We start from the raw sequence: 27,425 nt of genomic DNA, 5'->3' as shown, positions 1-27,425 counted from the left end.
AAACCAAGAAAATTGTAAAATTTACGAAATTTCTGAAATTACCATTTTTTTAATTTTTAATTTTTAGAAATATTTGTATGAATGTATCCACTTAATAAAAATATTTTGCAGTGAAAACTAATCATAGCAAGAAATTAATTTTAATTTCTGCCATTGCCTGGAATGTCATACTTATCTGCAGCGTAAAAATTTAAATAACAATGCTATAGCAATCAATAGAAAAGTTAAAGTGCTTGCTTATATAATTTTTAAACACAAAATTGTGAAATTAGCATTTAGTTTCAAACTAAACTGCAGCTATTGTTTATATGTCGGGAAAAAATTTAAATATATATATTCAAAAAATAAAAAAGATTAAATTGTAAACAAATTCAAAAAAAAAATATTATTTTTACTCTAGTAAGTAGAAAAAATGTTACAACTTAAGTGCATGCACGCTAGAATGCCATTAATGACATATTTTAAATAGCTTCAAACTATTTTACACACAAAAACAGATAAGTTTGCAAATTAACCCGAGCCAATGAGCGGAAATAGCCTTGAATTCTAAGTAATAAGAAAAAAAAATTGGTTACAAAAAATCACACGTTACTGACTACAAAGCAAATTTTTTGATTGAAAATATATTTTTTTAGTAGAAAAATTCCCTTAGAGCGCACTCATGTAAAAAAATATTGCAATTGAGTTATTGGTATTGAGTTTCCAAAGTGTTATTGTATTACAAGAATGGTGTGATATATTTGGCGTCGATTTTATTTTTAGTTTGCACGAAATTAATGTGCGAAATGTATGCAAAATAAATAATAAATAAAAACAAAATTCAAATAATGAAGTGTAGCATATTAAGTTGATGAATGCTTTTGTTGTCGCCATTCATTAGCCAAACGCCATAACTCAAGCGCACACTTAAGCAATTGCATTTATATACGATATATTTATATGTTAGTATTGAACACACCAACGAGCGTCGTTTTGATCAGTGGCTGCTTGGTTGACTCGCTTACTTTTTTAAAATTTTTTTTGGTTTTTTGTTATTTCAAAAAATGTTCAATATCATTTGCACTTTTGCTCTGATTTCATATTATTTAATTGACATACGCGTAGAAGCCTGTAGTATATAGTTTATAAAAGTATACACGCTCACATGAATATATATATAATATATGTATTACATATATATATATATCAACGTGCTTTTTGTTGTCTGCATGTATCGCACTATTTTTATTTTTGCCATTATGTTAACACAACGCATTTTTCCAAAGATGCAGCAACATTTGCAAACCAAACACGTTTCAATGGTGAGAACCAAGTATACATACATATACATTTACTTTAAGTAATGGTAATAATTGGTGGTCAAAAAGGTAATCAAACACTTCTGGGCTTGTTATTCATGCATTTTTCATTATTTAGCAAAAATGTAGCAGACTTTTGTGTTTGCAAAATAACTTCCAAAAAATCGTATACAAACCAAAAATGTGAAATTAAATATTGTTAGTGGTTTAATTAGGTGCCAAGACATTCCAAATAAACTATAGCAGTTTTTATAAACCAAATATTGTAATTTTTCAACTGATCAAACTTGACCCGGATTGAGAAAAAAACAAAATTTTCACATAATTTGATATATACATACATATATACTATGTACGTGCAAACATTTATTACTATGTAGACTTCTTTTGAGTCAATACAAGCATAACAATGCTAAATCCAATTTTCCATACAGTCAAACTTCATACCCAAAACATTAACCAAAAATGTTGCGTCAAGCCATAAGAGATGCTTAATATTGCACTATTTCTTAATTTTTTTTTCGTTGACATCGTCATCAACAGAGATAGATGGACGACTCAATAATACCTACTAAATTTACAGCGGTTATTTCATTTCAATGACATTACGCCTTTCCAATGTTTAAATTTTTCAGAATATATTCAAAATACTTTATTTTTTTTGTATATGTATTAATATTTTATTATTTTGTATAAAAGTACACGTAAAGGTCGGTTCTCGTAAAAATAATGTAATCATTTTTACAACCCTGCTTCTGTTGCCACTGTTTACACACTAACAACTACAGTTGTTATTAATAAATACCCACACATATACATGCACTTGCACCTAAGTAAATACCGCCAGAGACAACAAAGAACTATTTATTTATAAAGAAAATAGCGAATAATCATCATTAAAATGGAGACTCGGTGCAGGAATGCTGTGTGATTACAAAGGTTTTGCACAGACGCGGCAGAATAAAGAAGATATGGTAAAAATATTGACATGTGCATAAACATATACGAGGGTTGCCTTTTATATTTTCAGGTTAAAAATAATAATGTTATTTTTAACAAAATTTTCTCCATTCTGATCAATATACTTTTGCATGCATTTGAACCAATTGTCGAAGCACTTTTCCACTCTCATTGAGGTATCGGCAAAATATGTGTTCTAAACACATCAACCGCCTCTTCAGGTCACGGAGCTGGCAACTTATTATATATATATATATTTTAAAATATACCGTTTTCTATCTGCTAGTCTTCTATTACTATTTGCATCTTACCATACCCAATAAATATAATTTTAGCTTGTCTTAAATCACATTGTGTATCAGTATGACAATCTGAAAAAACGGCTTTCGGTAATTAAAAAGAAAACTATTTTAATGAAATTTTTACGATTTCTTCTCGGTGAATGCAATTCAGATTATATTGTCTGTACAATAGCCTATGGACAAAAATAATAATAAAAAATTACAAAATGGCGTTCAAAAGAAAAAACTTGATTTTACCCAAAAATTTGGCCGTTATAGCCTGCCAAATTGGTGACAGTGGCGGTTAGATATAACCAATATATAACCATTTTATAATTTTTTTATAACCATTTCATAACCAATATATAACTTTTTTATAACTAGAACTCAAATTTTTCAATATAAGTGGTTTCTATTATATCGTTTTTTCTTCGCCTGTGAACCTATGAAAAATGAAGTTGCGGTATTTTCCATTTTAGGTGACGACATAGAACGTGCAGAAAATTTTGATTTTGTGTTCAGATCATTTGCTTCCGGGTAATCACTCGATCAAATTTGAACACTATGGTTTTGAAAAAATAAGTAAACTGATCGCATTGACTCAACTGAGTGGCTACACTTTAGAAAACTGGAACTCAAAACCTATATTATTTTTTGTTATGTTCTTATTTTGTCCAAAATGTGAGTTGTTTTTAAGCGTCTAAGAACTTTTAAAATGCATATCCCATCAAAATATGACCAAAAATTCTAGAAACTACCTAGATTCATGTATCCCTTAAAGACTTAAATTTCAGTCGTCGCCGAGAGTTCTTTCATGAAGTGAATTACCATCTTTGGTAAATCGGTCAGATGGAAAATAAATGAGACAAATAGAGAGAAAAATGGCGGGGTAAAAAATACGCACATAAATTGATTATAAAAGTATTATTTACTAAGACCATATACAGCATTCATAATACCTGATCAAAAAGTCGGCAGGAATAGTAAATTTAAACAAATTCCAAAAAAATAAATATGAAGAACAATTACCGACTATAATTTAAAAGAGTGATTAAAAACCACTTATGCTACAATTTTCCCGTAAAACAAACTAAAAAGCTATTTACAAGCATAAGTACATGTAAGTGGAGCCATTTAAAATAGTTTACGGCCACTATTCTTTCACATTTTTATTTTTACTAAATTTCGTGGAACTTTCGATAAGTATTTCTCGTTCATTCGCAACACTGTCTTCATTTTTCTGCTTAAGTCCAACTGCGCATGCTTATTGTAATTTTTATTTATTTTTTTATTTTAATTTTTTTTCGCTCTGTCCTGCTATATTGTATACTATATGTACATATATGCTTATATCTGCAACTCCTTGCCTTATCTAAAGCTTCCTCAGCGCTTTACAATTAATTTCGCTGCAAAGTCGCCGCTTTGCACGCCATTCCATTTCGGCTGCCAGTGTGGCATTCGAAATGTCCTTTTGTTTTCATGCCACAAAACAGAGAATAATATTGTTTTTATTTCATTGTGCGAGTTAATTGGTTTTCGTTCGAAAATGTCGCTTGAAATGCACTGCTGCGTGGGGTTGAACATGGTGAATAAATGAAAACCGGCTGGCGAAACGCTTCCGCAATGTTTAATTGCATGCTATGAGCACTTCTTGTGTTTACTTTGTATGGGGTTTTAGTTTATTTTCAGTATTTTATTTTGTTTTATTTCTTTTTATTTTTGATTTTTGAGTTTTTTGTTTTCATTTTTTGCGAACTATTGACATTTTTAACATACCAAAAATGGCATTGCACTTCGCTGTTTACATAATAAAATTATAAATTGCAGTGCAATTTATGAAAATTTAAAAAAAAAATCGAGAACAAATTTACTCTTGTGGGTCATGTAATTAATTGTTGGCAATGCGTTTTTAATAAATATGGAAAACATACGAAAAAAGGTAGAAGGCGAATTTTGTTGAGAAAAAGATAAATTTCTTTTACAAATTGTTATTTTATTGTTTCAAAACTTTACGGGTTTTAAAAATTTAATAACCTCAAAAATTTTAAAAAATTAATAAAAATAAATTCTTTATACCTCTAATAAAACAACATAATGAAATATGTCATGTCATGACATAAAAAACGCAATTGTATGATAAGAAGGTATAAATGTGCCGAATTTCGTTGAGAAAAAAATATAAACATTTCCTAAATTTCCTAAATTTTTTATTTTAGTCGTTTAAATATTTTATGGGTATTAAGAGTTGAATAAAAAAAATTTAATAACCTCAAAAATTGTAAAAATTATAAAAAATAGATTCTTGAGACCACTAACTAACACACTACCCGATATGGATACCCAACAATCTACCGTTTAAAGAATTTTTACAGCAAAGGGCGCATTCTTAACATTCTTGTTTTACGGCAACAGCTAATAAATTATACCAATACTCTTACAACAACACCAAAAATATTTCACACTTTTTCAATTTTCTAAGTAAAACTGCTATTTCGTGAATATATGTATGTATGTATGTGTCTAATAGGAAGTAACTGTTTGTGGAACAGCACTACCGAACAAAAACGAATATGCAGTTATACTTACAGTATATATGTACATGCATCCATCATGAATTCAGGTCGTCCGCGCTTTCCGCGAATTCAGCTGCCCAAGACACTCCAATAACCACCAAACAGTCGAACGGGCTCAACTAACCCACAGCCAAGCTGTATCGGTGTCGGCGTCGGTGGCTCACATTTCAGTGCAGCAAATGCAAACGAATGCGCGCCATATATAGCTGACACTTCCCTAACGCTTCCGCTGCGCATAAGTGCATGTGTTGGCAACTATGTAAATTCGTAAGGAAAGAAGTAACAGAAATGTGTCGAAGTAAGAAAAAAAGTCTCTCCCCACACCTTCTATGACTTCAACCAACTGACATGCGGATGACACACGAAAGACACAAAAGTATTATAACAACAACCACATAGCTGTATAAAAAATTGGTTACACAACGCATTAGAACGCCAACCAAACAGTCAAGCTGGCAGTGCAACCGTCCAAAAGTCCGCCGGTAGTGCGCATGCGTGTGGTGGCTGACAGGCTTTAGAACCGTATTGCTCGTAGCCATATATGACAGCAGCACTTCCACTGCATTCTGTTCTGTACTTTGCATTTGCCACATGTTAATTGGTGATTTTCTTTATACCTCGTTAACTAGATACGCCCGCTGTACCCCCCTAGCAGTTTACATTACAGAGCGCAGATATTGCACTCACTTTCTGGACACATGTGGGTTTGTGTACGCGTGTGCACATGTGTTACTTAGGGCCTTGCATGTAAATTCCAGCCACTTAGGTGCTTTCCCTGCCGCTCAGTGCCGCCCTTTCTAAAGCAATGTCTCTCTCACACTGAGAACTTTGCCTTCACTTGCTTCACGTGCCTTTTACTTTACAACGCCTAGGCTACTTTTATTGCTTTTCTATCTTTTTATTTACCTTTACAATTAACTTTACTGTGTTTATTTATGAAATGTTTATTTCATAAAGTGCATAGAATTCATTTGATAGTTCGGCCTTTTAGCGCGACTTCTCGGTAAGCCTATAAACATTTTCACTCCACTAAATGTATTTCCAAATAAAAAAAAAAATTTTTTTTAAATTCTTTTTTATACTCCTCGCCGTTCCTGGTCTTATTGATTTCTCACATGTCTTGCTTTTCAGCATTCATGGGAATTCTCTTTGGTTAAAGCCCTTAAAAGTCGCCGCTTAATTCCTTTTAACTTATAAAAAAAATACATCGAAATATAAAAAGTGCTTAAAAATTTCTATTTTTATTTATAAGTGTTGAGCAAAACCATTAAAAATTCAATAATAAATTTTATTTCATTACTTCTTTGCAGGTTGGTGGAATTATTGGAATTACTGAACTCATTGTGCCTTGACGGGCTGTTTAACAGGTGAATAGAAATATTAAAGCAGTCCACTGGAATAGTTTGTGTTAGGCTGACAACATAACATAGCAAAAATTAAACCATACTACTATATCATGTAATATTTAAAAAGGAGTAGCTGCTCATCCTTATAATCACAAAAGTATTTACGAATATCCTTCGAATGAACTTTACTCTGTTCCCATCCCCAAGAAGTTGCAAAAAAAAAAAAATTCATTCCAGCAATAATAATAAAATGGACACTGTATTAATCGGACAACTCTATTAACTGGGCAGAAAGGCTGATAACCAGACATTGAGAAAGCAGCCTTCAATTCGTTATCTATCCAATGAACTTTATTTTTATGAACATATTCAAAATTAAATATATTGAATAGTTTTGAATAGTTATTAATGAATAGTAGTATAAAATGTTTTCCACAGCAACGCGGATCCACTAGTATACTGCATATGCCTTAGTTTTGTCATAATTACAGTTGACGCTTCGCTGACAGCTTTCCGTTTACCAGAGGACTGACACTTGAGTGTTGTAAAAATTTCCACCGAAAATGAAATTTTAACATTTCCCATACACTTGAAAAAATACGTGCTCATGTCCGGGATTAGTCCGTCGGTCCATCGTCCTTTGGTTGAGGTTTACCACTATTACTTTAAATATGCATGAATGAATGTCTGTGGGAAGGAAGTGGTCTCATGTCTCCCCACCTTACAAAGGTTAGGTTTGGTAGGATGTCTGAATCTGGCACCAAAAGTGGGCCTATTGAACAGTTTCCAGTCATTTTACCTACCACGGCGGCGAGGTACACCATTCTAAAAGCAATGAATTCAGATGACCTCTTGTATTCCACTCTGTGCCAGGAAGATAACGCCAGCCGCACAAGTTTGGGTTTTTGACCAAGCTCTTGCAAAGTCCAGATTTATTTTTCATAATAGAAAAAACTGTGAGCAAGAACTCTAGGAATTTAATCAGAGCACGATATTTCGAAAACTGACTAAAATCAATGAATTTATATGAAATATATGCTCCAACATTGAGTTTAAGCAAACTTTTAAAAATAGAAACTTTTTGAAATAATAAACCCAAAGTGACCTCTTACGAAAAGATTTCATCACTGAGAAATCGTCGACAGGTTGACGAATAATCTCTTTTTATTGAGAACATTGTAGGATGTCGTTCAAAGCAATGTAAAATAGGCTTTAGCGCTTTTATAAAGAACCTATTTAAAAGCTTTAGTTAACTAACTGAGCTTAAAAAGCTCTACATAAAACTTTATTGGCGTCTTAAATAGAATTATGGACGTCAAACTTCAGTTATTTCTTTATTATTTTTTTTATTAAAAGAAAGAACTGACCGCATTATCAACATAAATTTCTTTAAAAATTCTGGCAAGAGCTTTTTTTTTGACAACATCCATAGCTGTCATTGTATGTATCAAAAGTATAACTTCGAGGTTAATAGGCATATACGGTTAGGATTATATCCATATCTGTATGGCTATAAATACATTTATATCAAGTAACAAGTTATTTATTGTAGTCGCAACGATTTTCTCTACAATTTAAAATCTTCTCTTTAATTTTTAACTGCAAAAAGTTGAACTCTCATCACTTTCCTTAGTACACTTAAAACCGCAAATTAGTATTAATTTAAATTTGAAGTATTTTTTATAGCTAAAAAAATTTTTGCTCTAGATAAAGACAACAGCGTTGCATTCAGAGGCTGTAAAAAATCAAAGTTCTAGCGGTGAAAGGGTAGAAAATATTTCACATTATTTCAATAGTATCTGATTTTATGAGAGAACTTCCAACATTTGTCTTCATTTCTCTGTTTATTTTATAAATATAAATTTTTATTATTCATTTTTTATGTTAAAACATATTTTTTCCACTGAATTTATGTTTAATGAGCTCTTTTACGCTTATGACGAATGTCACAATGCTGTCACTAAGCCATAAAAAACCAATAAAGTTTCAAATGTAAGATTTTGCTACAGAAAGTAGATAACATTTTCGTTTAATTGCCGGAGAAAACTTCATTTTGAACGCTAAGCGAAAAGAAGAAGAGCCAAGAAACGGTAAAAAATGCAATAAAAACCGAAAATGTTCGGTAAAGCATCGGCGTTTGTGAGACAAATAGGCTGCCACGGCACTAAAATTGTCACCAGTTTTAATGTAGCTGTCAATAGTCACGCGTATGCGTGTATGTCAACGGTCAAAAGCGATTTAATTTGTTTCAAACGCGTGTACTTTTACGATGATTTTCTTTTCTACTTCTCTCTTTTTTGTACTTTAGGGTTTTATTGTAAACAATTTGGTAAATTATAGTGATTGAAGAGATTCGGAGAGATATTTTTGTAGGACTGCTGACTGCTGTCACGAAAACTTTAGTTGCTCCCACTTGTTATGTATAATTATGAAACTATTAAATTTTAATTTGAGTGGTTTTTGGCAGGCACAGACCAGATTTCAAACCAGTTCTACCACATGAATACGATACAACTACAACTCTAAAACATATTGCAAAGAAAAAAGAAAAAGAAACCAAAAAAGAAATTTTTTTTTTTTTTTTTAGAAAATACGCGATTTCTTGTATTTCACAAAAGTTCGCAAATTTCTTAAACCGCATAGATTAAGAAACTTATGAATATTGTAGTAGAGATGGAGATTGTCGTCATTGGGGTTATTGAACATTTGTCAACGATGTGAAACACCTGTCCATTGTGACTAATAATTGTGTTGAGCCACGACGCGTTAATCGTACACATTGATGAGTATTCTTTATGATTGTTTCTGGCGCTTTGATCAGCCCTATAAAGTTCTCTTGCTCCAGCACACACATTCAACCGAAGGCTATCTCTGTCTCAGCTAACTGTGTCTTGCTGCATGCGCACACACACTGCCATAGATGTGTTGGGAATCACACAATGCAATGGCAAGACAACTTCCGCAAACAAAAATATTAACACAAAAGCAAAGCCATTGTGCGCCCACCCAACAGTTGTGCAAATATTTCAACGCAAAATCGAAAGATTGTATCGAAAATGGCAACAATTTAATAATTGTGGTATTAATTTGTTGTAGCGTAGCTATTTTGCTATTAATGTTTATTAATGCTTTAAGAAATGTCGATTGGGTAATCATATATTATCCAAACTACGTGGAGATTAAAACTATAATCTTATTCCATTTTAGAAAATTTCGGAAAAATTTGCGCTTAATTAATCTTAATTTCAAGATTTTATTTTTAGTTGATGTGAAAAACGCTGCCTACATTTAGGGTATAGTTCAAATAATATGGAGGATTAGGTCAAGACTAAGGAGTAGAATATCTCAAATGACACGAAAATGTAATAGTTTTTTCATTATACAAAAACGAACCAAAAAACGCGAAAAATCGCATATGTGGAAAATGTTCTATGGTCATCATCTGAAGAACTTTGTCTGAGAAGCGATTTTTTAAGACACGAAAATATAACATTTTCTTTTGTTACATTTATTAATGTTGCCTACATTTAGGATATAGTTTAAATTATATGGAGGACTAAGTTCAGGATCAGAGAGAATAATAAATAGAAATATAGAAATATGGCAGCTTTTCATTATATTTATTAATGTTGCATACATTTAGGATACAGTTCTAATTTTAATATTGAGGGTTCGGTTCCGAACTTGGGAGAATAATGTTTCAAAAAACGCATAAATAGAACATTTTCTTTCTTTATATTTATTTATGTTGCACTCATCAGTATGTTAAAGCAGGTCCATTTGTAGGGAACCAAAAAACGCGAAAAATCGCATATGTGTAAAATTTTCTATGGATGATTCTGAAGAACTTTGTCTGAGAATCGATTTTTTTTAGTTTTTAGGAATTATATGTAAATTTTTGAGATGCCCAAAACGAAGTTTAATATACACAGATGGATTTTGATATAAAACTTATATTACATAACTACGAGGTGTGTTTAAAAAGTATCGCGAATTTTCAATTTTCGCGGGTTACGTGTATTCGAATTTCGAATTTTTTATGGCTTTATGTTGGTACTCATGTCTCTCACTTATGCCGATAAGCTCGGCCATTTTGAATGTTCATTTAATTGTTGGCAGCTGCTTTGCTTGCACGTGTTTTGGATCGTCTTCGATTTTTACCTATTCAAAAAAATGGATCAAAGGACCTGTATGAAATTTTGTGTGAAAAACGAAATTATCGTTTTATCGCTGGTACAAAATGTTCCCAGAAGGCCGAGAAGATGTCACAAAAATTGGCTTTTGCACAACGATAACGCCCTGCTTATGCGCGACTTTTTGGCCAAACCAACACACTAATGATGCCGCAGCCATAGTATTCCCCAGATCTGGCCCTCTGTGACTTTTTCTTGTTCCTTAAACTGAAGAGGCCCATGAAAGGACGACGTTACGCTTCTCTTGACGAGATAAAGACGGCATCGAAGGAGGAGCTGAAGAAGATAAAAAAAAATGATTTTTTGAAGTGCTTCGAAGATTGGAAAAACCGTTGGCACAAGTGTATAATATCTCATGGGTATTACTTTGAAGGGGACAAAATAGATATTCATGAATAATTAAAAAATTTTTGATAAAACACAAAATTCGCGATACTTTTTGAACACACCTCGTATATCGTCCATATAATAGATGTATTTTATATATATTATATTATATATGAATATATTAAAAATGACAGATTGGAGCAGCTAATAGTGCATAAATCCTTTCCCATAGAAGTTTCTATAAAAAGCTTACACAACAGCATTCACAAAAGTTTGTGAATACTCAAAAACTTTACATTAATATAAAAGAATTTTTACACGTAATAAGGTCATTAAAAATGCATTTTGAAGTCGTATAAAGAATGTCAGAAAATGCTCTAAAAATAACATCAATTTGACTAACTCACCGATATTACAAGATTACAAGTACTTATAGCACCCAAAACTTCCACAACTACAACAATTACCGCACTTTTTGAAAGCTTAACTGATCGATCAGTCTTTGTAATGAAAGATTGATGGCGCTGCATTGTCTCTAAGCTTGACAAATTGTATGGACAAACGAACTGACCGCATTCTATCAAACTAGAAAAATCGAAAATGCATTTTTAAATAGAATTAAAGCGCATTGTCGACCTCTCAACATATGGTATTATATTATATAATATATTTCTCATGTAGTGCACAAAATTCGCCACGCTCAATAAAGGCAACGAAAATCACTCGAAATCTTTATGTAACGCGCACGGTAAGGTGTGGAAAAATGTATTGCTGTTGATTTATTACACCGCAGGCATTCGTGGAAGGTCCGTGCCGAGCAGGCAAACAATAGCCAGCGGGTTATTCAGCATAACGGTACAGTTATTCATTTTTATATAACATAACGCACTTGACACCTGATAAGATGCATAGAACCAAAACAAAAATCTTTATTTTAAATAACATGTGTGTGTATGTATGAAAGCCGACAGCATTGCCAGCGCTGCTGCTGTGTTGGGATGCACTTGAAGTTGCGCTTGACACACGCAGTGGCGAACAGCTGTTATTGACAGCACTTTAATGAAAGGTCGAAAAATATATGTATGTATGTATGTATATTATTTTTCATGCTAAAAAGTAAGTATAAAATTGGAAAACTAACGGGTCAAAGCGTATCTGTGCATGTGCGCTAAACGGTCGGCATTTCTTTTTGCCTTTTATTTCTAATTTTTTCACTCCCTACCTTGACTTTACTCACACATGACAATCTCTAGGGACCTGTCACACGCAGTGGTCATAAATATTGTTTATTGTCCAGCTAAATGATGTATGATTTTTTTAAAGTTTCCAACGGTGCTTGTAGTGGCCACATATACATATGTATGTAACATACATACTTACGAACACATAAGCATAAGTGTTGCTTGAATATTATTGAAATGTTAACAGTCAAGAAAAACGTGTAATTATTGTCGTAAAATACATAGGCAACCGAAGTAATAAAGAAAAATTAAAACTTCAACGAAAAAGAGTTGTGTAGTGTCACTTTATGTTTGACATCAGCGCGTGACATTTGGCGAACCGACGAAGTGTTTCGATTTTTTTTGTTTGAAATTATTAGTAGCATTGGCGCTTTGCTATTATTACTTGATCGGCATACGCATTCGTACTCCACCAACTATGAGTTTGCGGAAATATCAAATTACAGCTGACGTTCAAAGTTTTTCAGCGCGCACGTACTACCTTTGTTGGTGTGTATATATTCATATGCATATCTGCTCTTCGATTTTTTTGTCTAGAATTAAATAATTAGCAAACAAAAAATTTATTTAACGGTATCATATTACTTAGACATCATTTCGTGTCGGTTAAAGTTTGCCAATGCATTTGTAGGTAATGTGCTTGCTTTAAATATGGTACTGTGTACATATTTTTATAAATTTTCAGCACATATGTAAATATACTTATATAATAATATTGGATAGCCGAAAAAGTCGTTTCGTATTTCTAATCAATTTCCAACATATTTTTTTATACGAAAAGACTTTTTCGACTACCAAATATATATAATAATAGTATATAAAATCGTTCAATCTTTCACCGAATTCCACATAACGTGTTTGAGAGAAAATTTAGTTGAAAAAAATGAGCACAGAACATGTGTTAAACCAAATGTTTGGTCTCAAGGTACGCCTATTGAAAGGTGTTACTAATTTAGTATGAAACTATTGTAAAGTCAAACTGGTTGAGCCCAAAACCGTATAGTGCAACACTTGTAACACCTTAACTCGACCTAACATTCATAGCTAAATAATCTGATCAAATTTGAGCCGGACTAACCAAAAAACTATGCTTTCATTTCTTATTATCATTTTAAAGATGGGCTTCAACGTTTTTTCCAATTTTCCAAACATTTGCTATAAGCTTCGCCTAGGATAGCATTCAGTGTCATCGGCGGATTTTGGTTTTTTTCGATTTCAGCGCATCTTTGGAGCCGGTGGACACTTTCAAAATATGCTCCAATGCTTCTTCCAATTTTTCACACCTTTACTATAAGCCTCGTCTAAAATGGCCTTCAATACCTCCTGGGCATTTTGGTTTTTTCAGTTTCAGATCATTTTAGAAGCTGTTGAACAGTTTTTATATCTTACTCATAAACCCACATCTCTTTACCATTAATAATGCGTCTGATGAATGTAGGGTTCTCATAAAAGTTGTCAAGTATCTCCTTGGCGTTCTCTACTCGACTTGATTTTTGCAAAATATTCAGATCTTTTGGCACAAGTCTAGCATTGGCACACAAAAAAAATTTAAAAAAATGTGTAGACTCGGTTCGTAAGAGAAATTGAGATCCTCTGTTGTTGAACGATGAACGATCCTGAGTTCATTATAAAGTAGAGTCCCCAAAAGACTTCAACATTTTCAACGATTGGTAACACAAAATCTCAGCAAACCCGTTGGCCGATTTTTGTTTTGTAAGTAAAAATTGTCAAACAAACCTCTCGCAGCCAAACGGCAATGTAATCGTTGTTGTGTTTTCTTTAACTAATCGAAGATGTTTCTTAAAGTTATATCTTTGATTTGTAGCTAGATATCCCTCAGTATTAAATTATGTTATCAACTAAAAAACACAGTTACGAAGGGTTAATTCTGCAGTAGATTTGTTGCAAAAATTTAATCTTCAAAATTCGAGATCACTACTCCGACAAAGATCATAATAACTCTATCAGGAGAGAAAATTATGGTCCTACTTATAAAAATACTGGAAGATATTTTTATTATTTACTTCGGACTCAAGGAGTAGTTGAGAGAAAGAGATAAAGAGGGCGAGCGCAAAAGGCGAGACGATATTCTTCCATGGTCAAAAAATTTGTGATTATTTTAGAAACTTAAACCTATATGTTTATATACATACATATACAATCATTCGCATAGTGTCTAGTTAGAACATAACACCTCAACAAGCAAATTATAATATTTTTTTTTTCGCTTAAAACTAAATTTCCCTCCACAAGTGACAGTTTTTCTCAGATTTCACTTCGACGTGTTGCCTTTGTTGTTGTAGCAATTACTTCAGGGAATTTTGAGGAATGTTGCCGAGCAGACAGTCCTTAGCCGCATAAAAATCCGTGTCCTCGACGATCGCGTAGAGTTCCAACGACAATCCACTGTATTATGGTGCTTCGACTTGAGGTCTCCTTGTTTTTTGTGGTTTTACTCTATGTTCGTTTTTTTTTTAAGATTCTAGTCTAGCGCTGAAGTCATATGACTTTCGGCATAGAACAGTAAAATGTAAACACATTAGCCTATAAATGCAAAAAAAAACATGCAAATGAGCTAGGTCACCATAGTCTTTTTGAGAAAAACTGTTCGAAGGCCTGTCTATTCCCAAGTCTCCGCATTAACACTGATAGTTTCCCAATGACTTTGCACAAGCCATTCAATAGCTGAAACCGCTTATGCCTATCTAGCCTTTAAGCCACAAAAACACCACAGTGGAAGTGACGCGCAAAAAGAGAATCGCTTAACATGCCGTTAGTTGTCAAACGAAAACTACTTCCCTGCATGCTAATAAAGTGTTAGACGGTAAATTTTTTTCTAAGCTTAGTATAAGGGAAATTCTTGATGATCACAACAGTTACATAACAAGTCTAGACTTTTTTAATCTGCCGATTTTCTCAGTAAAATTAGTTAAGTGTGCGAATCTCACGCTCAATCTTTCAGAATTTAAATAAAATACTTTCAAGTATAATCTTTTTTTTTTTTTGTTTTTGAAAAAGTAAAAAATACTTTTATGCTTTATTATATGCTGCTTTTTTTTAGATGAAGATGAGTAAAATATAAAAAACTGTTCAAAATAAATTCTAGCTCACGTTCACACATTGAAATAACATAAGAAAAGAGGAGAGTGTGTAATTTCACAATAACCACACACACACACTACCGTACACTGGGCCGGCAATCCAGCGAACTGCGCTTGACAAGTGAAAGAAGCGAGTTGTTTGTTGCTTGGCTTTTAATTGTTCGGCAAGGTTTCGCACTTTAATTAGATTAAAAATAAAAGTATGCGAGACAGTCAAGTCAACACGCTGAGCAGGTAAAAATGGTGCAATGAAACCGCATAGTGGCAGCAGCAACAACAAAAGGCAACAGAACGCAACCATAATGTCTTAACAATTACGGACATCAGCATATGTATATCCTCCACAGGCACAAACATACAAAAACAAAAATTCATATGTACATACATACATATGTATAGAGCAGTGTAACTTATTCAGTGCCAGCGACTTAATGGCGCTGTGCGTCTCGGCGCGGCTTGTTGATTTCACTAGACTTAACACTTCAAGTGGCCAGCAAGCAAATAAATACAGGGAAAAGGTCATTGTACAGCTTATTACAGATATTCAAAGGTACACGCATTACATCAATACATAAGTACACATATGTATAGTAGCTATTTATATAAAAATGATTGTAAAGCAATTACCGATGCCTGTGGAACACTAGCATTAAGTCACACTGTGTAAGCAAGCGCTAATGTAAAGCAATACCTGATTGTTAATCCACAGGCAAACTTAAGTCCATGTGTGCATTTATCAGAAGTAAAGCCTGCTAGCTAAAGCCATCAGTCATTAGCGCACGATTTTTAAGTGTTGGAGACGCTCCATTGGCGTATAATTTCAACACTTACATATGAATGGAAATATTTTTATTTTAGTTAAACTTCATGCTGAGGTGCATATTCGGTCAGCAGTGTGATTTTATTTCCTTCGCGGTGGCGAGATACCCTGAATGTCAACTGCCATCCTTTAAATTTTCGCTCGAGTTGATTGTAATCACTAAAAAACTATGAATACTTAATGGATGAAATATGCTCCAGTATTCATTATCGAAAGGTTAGCACGCTGAAAATGCTCCTCAATACGCAATTTTCGATACAGAGCCTACTGAGAAACACTTTGATTCAAGCGTTGTCAAATGGCTGAATATGTGGATTGGACTGGAAAAAAAGTGTCGTAACCTTTATCATGGATGGGTCGAAACTAAGAAAGTGGAGTTTTCCAGAAGTCTCTCATCATCCACATTCTGCTATATGGTAGAGAGGCATAAACGATGACAACATCTGATGAGTCGGCGTGAGTCGGAGTTTTCGAGAGAAAGACTCTGCAGAAGATTTATGGTTCTTTGCGCATTGACAATGGCGAATACCGCAGTCGATGGAACAATGAACTGTACCAGATACACGACGACATTGTCATAATTCAGCGAAGTAACAAACGGCGGCTATGATGGCAAGGTCCGAAGCGATGAAAACACTACAGCTCTGAGAGAGCAGAAGAAGAGGAAAACCTGCACTCCGTTGGATTGAGAAGGACCTGGCTACACTTGAAATGTCCAAAAAGAAGGACGATTGACGCGCTCGACTATAACTGTGTAAGCGTTGTTTACACCAATAAAGAAGAAGTTTTCCAGGATGAGCTCTCCGTTCAGCATAATTTCAGACTATCAGTTCATTTTAACGTTTCTCAAGCAGAAGTGCCTTTATCATTGAAGTTATTACTCCAAAGTTCAGCCTGCTTCACAGAGCTAAACATTCACTCCGACAGCAGAACATCAATACGAGGTTTGAGCTTGCCCAAAATTAGTTAAGGAAAGTCGCTGCTCATGGTCGATAGCAGCAAGCTACTTCATTTTAAAAATCGTCCAGGTACCTGGTCATAGCAAAATTTTTAGAAACTATAAAGCCGATTAGCTCGTAACATAGGGCATCTTACCCCTAATACATTGGATTCTTATCGAGTTGGGTCTCCTTTGTACTCTTGCATCTAAAGCTGTACCTATGGATTTCACGGGACTTTAGCACACAGTTCAATGAGCTCCATTCGACGTATGGCTGTATGCAGGAGATTCACTGAACTAATTGCTCTCAGTAAGATTCATCTTGGCACAATCACAGAAGTTCTTGCCGGATATAGCTTAATAGACATGTATTCAGTAAGGCAGAAAGCTCGGTACTATCCTATTTCAAAGTAAAATCAATGACATATACAAGTATATACTTTCAAGAAAAAAGCCAATATACTTTCAATGACAGCGTTTTACTTAGCTTCCTCATTCTACAACGTCCAAACTATCCACCTCGACATCAGCTAATTTTAAAATTTCTAAAGGCTTCCATTAAAAAATCAACAAATTTATTTTCGTTTAAATATTATGACATTTACATCGCAACCTATTAAGTAAAACAGTTATTAAAAAAGAAACTGGTAAGAAAAAGCTGAGTCCCGCAGAGCTTGTTTATACTCGTCACCGGTGAAGTCATAAAAGCACCAACCAAAAGCCGCAACACAAAAAGAAATGTCAAATAAATGAAAATAGCCGTGTCTTAATGGCGCTCGTAAAAAGTTTCTATGACAAGAACATAAAAATGTTGAGAATACTAAACAAATATATACAACAAATAATATAGGGACGCACTTTCAAACGATTTCTTTTCATTTACCGAAACTGAAGTGCCTAAAAGGCTTATGAGAGGGTCTCAAATTGGCTTAAAGGAATAATGGCTATAAAAACTACGCGCACACAAACATACACATGCTTTTAGTTGAAGGAACACGAGTATCATTGAGATCAGTGATTAGAAAAGCCGCAAGGAAGGTTCAGTTCGAAAGCAGAGCAGCGTGGTGAAAATAATAAAAACATTCAGCGGTGGACTACAAGAACACTGAAGGGATAAAATACAAACGTACAATAACATTTGTGCTCCATAATTTTATATTTGTTTAGAAAAATTGTTAGTGTTGCCACAAGCCAAAGTGCTCGAAGTCATATTTGATCATAGCTGGCCTTTAACTTGAAGTGTTAATTAATATTACATTACCGCGAGTCATGGAAAAGTTGAAAAGGAAATTTGGAAGTGAAGTTTCGTGATACAGACGTATTAATTCAGGTTATGTATTCTGAGGTGAAAGGTTGGTGGCGTTGGCAACAAAATATTGAAAAAAAAAATCACAGAGTGCAAAACTATCCTATTGAGAGGAATATCGATTTGAACTTCGATCTTGCCTTAAAATCAGAGGAGTTTGCTGAAATTTAAACTTGGATCTTGAAGGTAAATAATACTTGGCTGGGATATCTGTTGAACGCAATGGCGGATCCAGAGTAGAAATTTGGGGATGTTCTTTATAACTTTGTACTTGCAACTCTAAACCCTTCTCTTCGCGGAGTGTCACTTATGATGGAAATAATGTATAGCTTTTAACTGGGGGTGTTTCTCTCCACAGTTTCCCCCTCCCGCGGATCTGCTCCTACTTGAACGATTAATTAAGGTCTTTTAGGCCAAAGTAAAGGTCTTTTAGACTAAAATAAAATTTCCGGCAATCTCACCCTCTTTAGGGGACCTTATTGATGTACGCTGAATGTGTAGTATTACGAGCAAGCTTTTCTCACTAAGTCCGTATTGAAAAATTTTTTTTTTCATGTCTCTAATTCCACTTTTTGTTAGAATTCAACCAACAATTCGCCAAGATACACCCAAAGTAATAAAACACATGTGGTTAAATCTGTTTGAAACCATATTATGCACAAAGCAGTTGAAAGCAAGAATCCCGCTGAAATCCATTAGTGTAACAAAATCTCCTTCTCACTCGCATAAAACATCCCTTTTGTTCCAGGATGAATAAAATAAAGGTAACTTAGCACCTGCGAAAAAATCAGAGTAATTTCATTGATAAAAGGAAAGGAAGCGCAAGGAGCAAGGAAAAATTCTGATAGATAAGAGCACTGGAAACGAAACCTCTGAAATGAAAAAGACCCAAACGTGTTTGGAACAAAGAACTGCGACAGCAAACTGATTACCAGCTGGGCTGAGCTGCAAACTATACGCTTAAACACACACAAGAACATATTTGATGTAACTGATATGGAGGGTAGAGGGGTCCCAAAAAGTCGTAGGTGTTGCAAGGCAAGCAAAGACAGCATGAATTATCCAATTCTGTTGCCAGTTCCAATTCATGTCGATCTATGAATGCCGGCAAATAAATTTCAAAATGCTAGATTGAAATTTGAGACCGAACCAAGACGCGCTGGGTGGGCAAATTAGGCAGAAGCGCAGTGTAATAAACACAAACAAAAATCGGTAGAAAATTGGGCGGACAAACAAGGAAACCAAACAGTGAGATATGTGTACATATGAATTTATTGAAACAATGTAGCAATGTGAGATTGTGCGTAGGTTTGTCTATTTGTATTTTTAGGTAGGACTATTTATGCGCTATTAAGACAGGTCAGTGATAGGTTAGCGCAGGTTAACGCAGGTCAGTGACAAGCGGAACGGCAAGCAAGGCAGCGCATGCGTAGCAAACAAGTGTGTTTTACATATATACATTCAATACTTTTGTGCGTGGTACACTGCTTTGTTAGCGTACAAAGTGCCGACAGTATGCGCAGCGTTGTCGAATTATCGTCACATAGTTATCTCCAAAAATTATTTGCTTCGAAAAGTGAAAAGAAGGAAAAACTAAATAAGGAATAATTAGTAAGCGAAACCAATTAAAATGGGTATAAATCAAGTGTAATTAAAATGCAGTGATAATATTAAGGATAATTCTCCAGTACTTGTATGTATGCATGTGTGGCATAACAAAGAAATAGATTTTCAATTTTAGATAACATCATTTTCAATTATACGCTACTTCTCAAGGATACCTGCACTCAGACCTCTAATTGGCTACAAATAAAATCATAGAAATCTTCATCATCCCTCCATCAACTCCGAGCAAATATTTGTATGCTGGACACGTTTGCCAAGAGCCTGGAATGTACCTGTCACTTGCACTACAACAAAAAGGATATCGTTACTTATCTACAAATATTTTTGTTTTAATAGAAAAAGGTCCCGAAATTCACATTATCTGTAATAAAAATAAACAACATCAGACAAAAACAACACAAATTGTTATTATTTGTTTTTGTACGCCTCTTAATGATTGTTGTAAAATGCAAACACATCCTGGTTTAGAGCTACACATGCTTAAAAGATCTTGCTTTCCTGTTAAATAAAAGCATATAAATAATAACTCAAATATATTTATTTGGGCTTGTATGTGTGACTGAGCAGTGGCGTTCATATAATTTATGTAATTGGAAAAATTTTCGAGAAAATAACGGCATTTTGTAGAAGAAAAGGAGTGAATATTAATTGTTTTTTATTTTTATGTTTTAATTATGGCAGCTTAAGGATTAATAAATGTGAAAGCTCTAAAAAATGTGAAATAAAGCTTTTCGACTTGTATGAAAGCTTACACGATTTTTACATAAAAAGCTCAAAAATTTACTGGTACATATTTGATTGTGGCTTTGATTTGTTGACTTAAAATACTAGCTAAACCAATGTTTCACTTTGAGAAACGCGAAAATTCTCTCTCGCGTGAAAGCTTAATTTCAATTTCAGCGCAGAAGCTTTGATAAAAAGTTTGTGTTATTGAAATAAACAGTTTTAGTGCGATTTGTAAACCTATTGATGACTACTTTAAAGAAATATTATTTATTTTATAGTTTTTTGAAACAATTCTGCAAGGAAATTATACCAACCAAATAATTAATATATGTGAAAGCTACTTCAAAAGTTTTAATAGTAAAGTTCTCAGTCTTGAATGAAAGCCTCTTAAAAGGTTTGAATAACAAAGCTTGCGGTCTTGCACAAAAGCTTAAAGCAATCTTAAGGATTAATAGTGGTGAAAGCTTTCTAAATATTTGTAATTATAAAGCTTTGGGTCTTACATCAAAGCTTAAACCAATCTGAAGGAGTAATACATGTGAAAGCTCCTTAGAAAGTTTTCATAATAAAGCTTTTGATCTTGCTTGAAAGCTTAAAGCTAGTTTTAAAACTAAACTGAAATTATTTTTTAAAATTTGTGGTATTACCTTGTTTAAAAGTTGATTTAAAAAATCAGCGCACTTCGGCACACTCGAAAAATGAAAGCGTCTACATTTCAAGTGAAAGGTTCAGAGCACGAGCTTTGTAGCTAAAACAAAACATCTCATAAAGCTTTCACCTCTCTATAGATCACTACTTTTTCACTTTTTTGTAAGCAAATGATCAAAAACAATGTTCAAGCCAAATAAGTAATACATATGAAAGCTTAACAAATAAGTAATACCAATGAAAGCTCTCTAAAAGTTTTAATACTACAGCTTTCGGTTATAAAGATTCTAATAATGCATTTATGGCACTTAGGAAGACGATTAAAAAGGAAGCTTTTTCATCTCCCATGAAAGTTGTATGCCGAATTCAAAACATGACCTTCGCTGCAAGGACATAAATTGTGCTATTAAAATAAATATGTAAAGTGTTAAATCCATTGTGTGACCATATTTATGAAATGTGCGAAAACCAAGTATTCTCGTGAAGCTTTCACCTACCGTCAGATCACTGATGGTCCTTTTACAAGTTCTTCAATATCATAAAATAAGTGGTTAAAAAGACCTATATGATAAGAGTTTGCGACGAAAATAATACGGAATTTCATTTAATTTATGCTTTTGAAACGTATTGCGACAAAAATTGATAAAGTGTCGTCGGAAACATAGCCACTTTTTACTAGCCCCAAGCATGCTCAAATTATGTAAGTTAAAAATTTATTGAAATACGCATAAAACGTGCGCCAACAAATCAAAAATTCACAATTTTGTAAAAAAAACGCCAAGCTTACAAACGAATTGAAGAGCTTATGCACCTAAGTAATAACGGTCTGCACCTTATGAATGAATGACTGCATGAATGAACTGAAACGAATTTGGTCGGAACAGACTGCAATTGAATGAAAATGCCACCAAAATGCAGCGAAAATGACAAAATTGTTACACGAAATTATTTGTAAGCACACAAACCTAACACGTAAGCAAATGTTTAAGTATCCCGTAAGTGCGTTGTACACGGAAAAAAGGCAATTCAATTACTTCGGCAGCATTTTTCTGAATTGATGTGGGACATCAGTTACGCTGTTTCACAATTTCAGCCCTGCGCTTTTTCCTATTTGGACTTGCAACACAACGCTTATAACCAAATACACACTTACATTACACAAATTACGTAATGATTACGCGCAACTAATCATAATCAAGTGTTATAAAATGGCTTTGTCTGGGAGTCTTTTCATTTGCGCGCGCATTGATGGCAGTCACAAAAAAGGGAAATACCATAAATATGGCAACTAACGCGTCCCACTGTTGCTTTTATTGCAAACAATAAACGGTTTTTGTATTTTTTTTTTTAAGTGCCCCTACTTAAGTAAATGCCATTTCAGTTTTATGTAAGTAAATGCACTTGTGTCTGCAATCTAAGCACTAAATCACGTTTTTCCCTGCAAACAAAAGCAAAGTAATATATTTAAGAGGCTCAAGCGGTCAGCGCCGGAAGTTGAGGGTTGCGAATGAAAATATTTTGCGGAAGCTTAAGCGATTTGCATTGTTTTCGGTTACTTCGTAATGTTTGTAGTTGTTATTAATATACAATTTAATATACCTTTCAATTTTGTTTATTGCAATTTCTAATATTTTAGTCTCTCTCTCCCTTTTTCTTGCAATAAATTACGTATATTTTTTTTTTTTCCTTAAAATCATGTTCATATATTTTATATATTTTTTCTTGCAATAAATTTCATACAGTTTTTATATTTTTTTTTTTTTTAACTAATTAACATTTCTTTTCATTTTAGGTAAAGACCAGCTGCCTTCTCCACATTTCATACCAATTAAGCTATTTTAAATGCTTTTGTGATTAATTGCTATTGACGTAGTCACAGTTTAAGATTTCGCGACTCAATCAACTAATATGGAAACTGGATAGCCACTTAATTTGGTAGCTTCAATCAGTCAGCTTTTCGTTTTGTTTGTATGTATATGTAGGTATGTATTGAGATTTGCATAAAAATTAGCATGCAGCGAGAAATGGACATGAATATGCATAAAATTAATTTTAAAAAATATAAAAAATAATACAAAAGTTTTTGACAATGAAAAATTGTTAGTTTATTAGGTGACCACTTTCGCAAATTATAAAATATTTTTAAAGAAATTTAGTTAGCAAAGAAAATGCAAATTTCGAAAATATTTTATTGCAGCAGACAATGGGTTAATGATTTCTTGCTAAATATCAGCAATAAATCACATACTTATCCCTCTGATGACCATTTACATATATTTCATGACGTACATACACACAGTTTATAATATGATATTTAGTCAAATAATTACAGAAAAATATGTGCAATAAACTACGATAATGCTATATTCTCTTGAAGGATGAAAGCTTACAAAAAGCTTTCACCAAAAAGCATAGATTCGCGGACTTACCTCTGAAAAGCTTACATAAAGCCTTTGAAAGGCTTGCAAGAAGCTTTCACCAAAAAGCATAGATTCGCAGTCTTACCTTTGAAAAGAAAAGGCACATAAATCGAGAATATTGTTTATCAAAATATCAAACTTTTGTTAGAAAATCTGCCACTGTCCTTAGAGCTTTCATTATATTTTCATCTTCACTTTTTACTTAGTGTAATAAAACATTTAAAAAATTATAATATAAGACTTTAAAGCACCCAAACTCATCAAGCCAACCAACATATGATTAAAGTCGGAGAAACGAAATTATTCCAAAGTACGTTAGTGTTGTGCTCTAAAGTAGGAGAGATCGACAAACCATATCGGGCTCTTTTTACTACATTAAATTGCAAGGGAATTATTCAAAGATATGTATGACGTCAGAAAAGCTATAAGATGAATAGCTTTCTGCTTTCGTCCAGACTCTAAATCAGAAACTGAACTTTCGATAAGAAATTATACAAAAGCATTTTTGTATTATGTTAAAACGCATCAGAAATGACTAATCAGTGTTTTTTTAAAAAGCTTACTGCTACTTATGAAAGCTTAAAAGCTTCTAAGTCAGAAAATTAACTTTAGCTAAGAAACTATGAAAACGCATAAACGTATTCAATTTAAAAGCAATAGAAAAAGCCAATAGGAGTTTTATTAAAAGCGTTCTCCGAAGTGTGAAAGCTTTAATTACTTTTTATATCATAAAATAAACTTGCGGTAATAAATTATACGAAAGAATATATGTATGATATTTAAAAGGTTTAGAAAAGCTTGTATGCATTTTACAAAAAGCTTTCTACGGCTTATGAAAGTTTACATCAGAAAATGAACCTTTTTCGATAAGAACTATGTAAAGGCATACACGTAATACAATATGGTATCATTTGCGTGAAAGCTACTTCATAAACGTTGAGTGAAAGCTCCACTTATAAGTCGATTTGAGAAGTTGATAAGCAATTTAATTTTTTTTAAGCGAAAAACAGTAAACAACTTTTCAGCTTCTACTGCATATAATATTACAATATTTTGCCTTATGCCAAAAATGTCAATTTAAAGTTCGTACACAGAATGTACATGGCACTAACTGAAATATTGCCTCACACAATTGTCAAGATAAGTCTAAATTTCACAGGAAAAATCACCAATTTTACGCTACCCAAAAGGAACTAATTTGAAAACAACTGCTGAGCGAAACACAATAGATCAACCCCATTTTACGCAACAGCAAAATTTTAGAGAAGATTTAAGATGTTTTGTATGTGTATGTGTAGGAGAAACGGTAAACTATAATGCCACTGTTGCAAAACCACTTGTGTGGCGAAAATTCCCAAAATTTCGTTTTTGCAACAAATCATGGACAACAGGTAGTGGAAAGAAGGCAAATTGCTTTGAGAATGGGCGCGCCCAGCAACAGCTAAGCCACTACTTATCAGTCCTTTGGGAAATAACCGTACACGTGCTTGCTTGTAGGCACATAGGTTGATGTAACGGCACAATTTAACTTTAAAGAGATTAAGGGTTACGCTTTTGTTTTAAAATACCAAACAGAAACGGCCATAGAGTAAAGCAAAAAGGGATGGGAGTAGGCGTAGAGGAGTAAGAGAAGAAGGGTTTGGTCATATAAGCAATTGAGGGCGTGTCTGCAGTATGCAAGTCACTATCGCATGGGAAATTTGCGACACTTACTTGTAGAAAATTTAAAATGTATTAATTAATAGCTAAATATATAAATCACCGAAAAGACTGCTCTCAGCTGCTTTCCCATCATTCTTTGACTTAATTTATTATTTTAATTTAAATATCTTAATTTTGCTTTATTTCCCTTTTAACGCTGTGTTTAAGCAGCTATATTTAAGTACGTAGTTGTAGTTGGCTCAATCCGCTGCAAATCATTCATTCCCACCACATCAAATCACCGCCATCTGCGAGCATCATCGTGCTTTGCGCAAGCGCGTGTGAATTTGTTAACCTCATTGTCTTTTTATTGCTTTATTTTCCTACGAATTCACTTTGGCTCAGATTGATAAATGTGCAACTTTGATAGCACTAGGCAATCAAGCTCGCTTGAAGATTTATGTTGAGCCTACTTTTGGTGAGAATTCTGTTTGAATGAAAGGGAAATGATCTTGCACTTAATGTAGTTTGTTCAATTTTTTAAATTGTAAAAAATTTATATTGTCTTTGTGTGAGCTATGAAGTTTAACTTCCAGTTTCTTTTACTCATAAGAAAAAAATTAAAGAATAAATCGATTTTTTCTGCGTTGGAATATGATACCCAATTAGCCAGAATTCTCTTTACAAGTCAAAAAATGTTAGTAATAACGTAGAAAATAGCAAAAAATTATATATATATAGATATAATTTCAGTCTATTACGTAACATTTTCTGTATCAGAACGCAGTTTCTGTTGGTAAAAAATCAGAAACAGAATAACCCCTGGGCATGCTTTGTTAGTCGATTCCAAACAGCAGCAAAATAACAAACATATTTCACCTAACCTTTTCTGATTCTGTGTACACTATCTGTTTCTGTTTCTGTTCATGATATTTCATTGAAGAAAAGCAGAAATAGATATTATATAAGTTAAAATTATTATAAACATTTCTTTTTTAACATTTTTTTCTTTGTGCAGTTGATGTTTCTGCGTCTAATGTTACATTGAACAGCAGCAGAAACATAATATAGTGCTCTGTAACAGATACTAAAAATAATGAAAAACACTTTGACACAAACTCAAATAATACAACAGTGTACAACATAGTGGACTTAGTTCTGTTTCTGTTAAAATCGCTTCATTAACAGTGCATCGTAAATCAAATGTTATGTGAGAATTCTATTAACATGGTCTGGGTATATACATATGTTAAAAAAATAAAATAAAATGTGAATAGTATTATGTATATATTAAAAGTATTAAATTTCATAATAATAGAAAATTTTCGACTTTTGTTTTTTGAATTTTTTTTTGGTTTTGATTCCCCGCTCACTTTTTAAATATTATATGTTTATATATATTATAACATGACTTCAGCAATCATTACTTACTGTTAAACAGCAAACTAAAAATATCCAAAACTGGTTTTTTATCAAATTGATTTTTTTATTTTTCTAAAAAATATTTAAATTTTTGAGTAAGGAGCAACGCGGAAAATGTGTGATATGTTAATTACCAGATTGTTACCAATAATTAATATGCCATGTTTGCGGAATTGTTTACTGATTGAAAGCTGTCGGTATTTTAAGAAATGACATCAGCGACTGGAAAAACTAGAAAATATGGAAAAAAAACTTTAGTATTTCAATTTTAAAAGCAAACACATATTATTGGGAGATAAGAAATCAGCAATAATGACTGCAAAAATTACTTAGTGAATACCAAATAACAATGTTCGGTGGGAGATAGTGGCGGAGAAAAAAAATTTGTGATAGAAATAAGCAACGGTGTTACGTGAGGAACAGAAAATAATTACCATATTTTCTGGAATGGTAAAATTCCATAATTTTTAATGACAAAGTTTTGAAAAATTAAATCAAAATCCGCGCAAGATAGAAATAAAAATTTTGAAAAAAAAACTAAAAAAAAATTCTTGAA

At 33.1% G+C, this 27,425-nt stretch overlaps 1 protein-coding gene across 4 annotated transcripts in view; it reads left to right on the top strand.

The window, feature by feature from the left end:
* The window catches only part of LOC108972630 (platelet binding protein GspB-like), a 101,345-nt gene that overhangs the window by 54,657 nt on the left and 19,263 nt on the right, over positions 1-27,425 (top strand). For 2 of the 4 annotated variants that reach the window (XM_018939296.1, XM_018939294.1), the window contains one exon: positions 6,423-6,479. The exons of 1 other annotated variant lie outside the window; for it this stretch is intronic. The gene's annotated coding sequence lies outside the window, so the exon portion shown is untranslated. Of the gene's footprint in view, positions 1-6,422; positions 6,480-23,178; positions 23,369-27,425 lie in introns of all 4 variants that reach the window. One more of the 4 variants, XM_018939293.1, reaches the window with a different exon arrangement.

The sequence above is a fragment of the Bactrocera latifrons genome, unplaced genomic scaffold (assembly GCF_001853355.1).
Source record: "Bactrocera latifrons isolate USDA-ARS-PBARC rearing strain unplaced genomic scaffold, ASM185335v1 scaffold_41, whole genome shotgun sequence".
In the NCBI taxonomy this organism is placed as follows: domain Eukaryota; kingdom Metazoa; phylum Arthropoda; class Insecta; order Diptera; family Tephritidae; genus Bactrocera; species Bactrocera latifrons.
The sequence above is the reverse complement of the archived record's forward strand: the minus strand, read 5'-3'. Positions and strand labels throughout refer to the sequence as shown.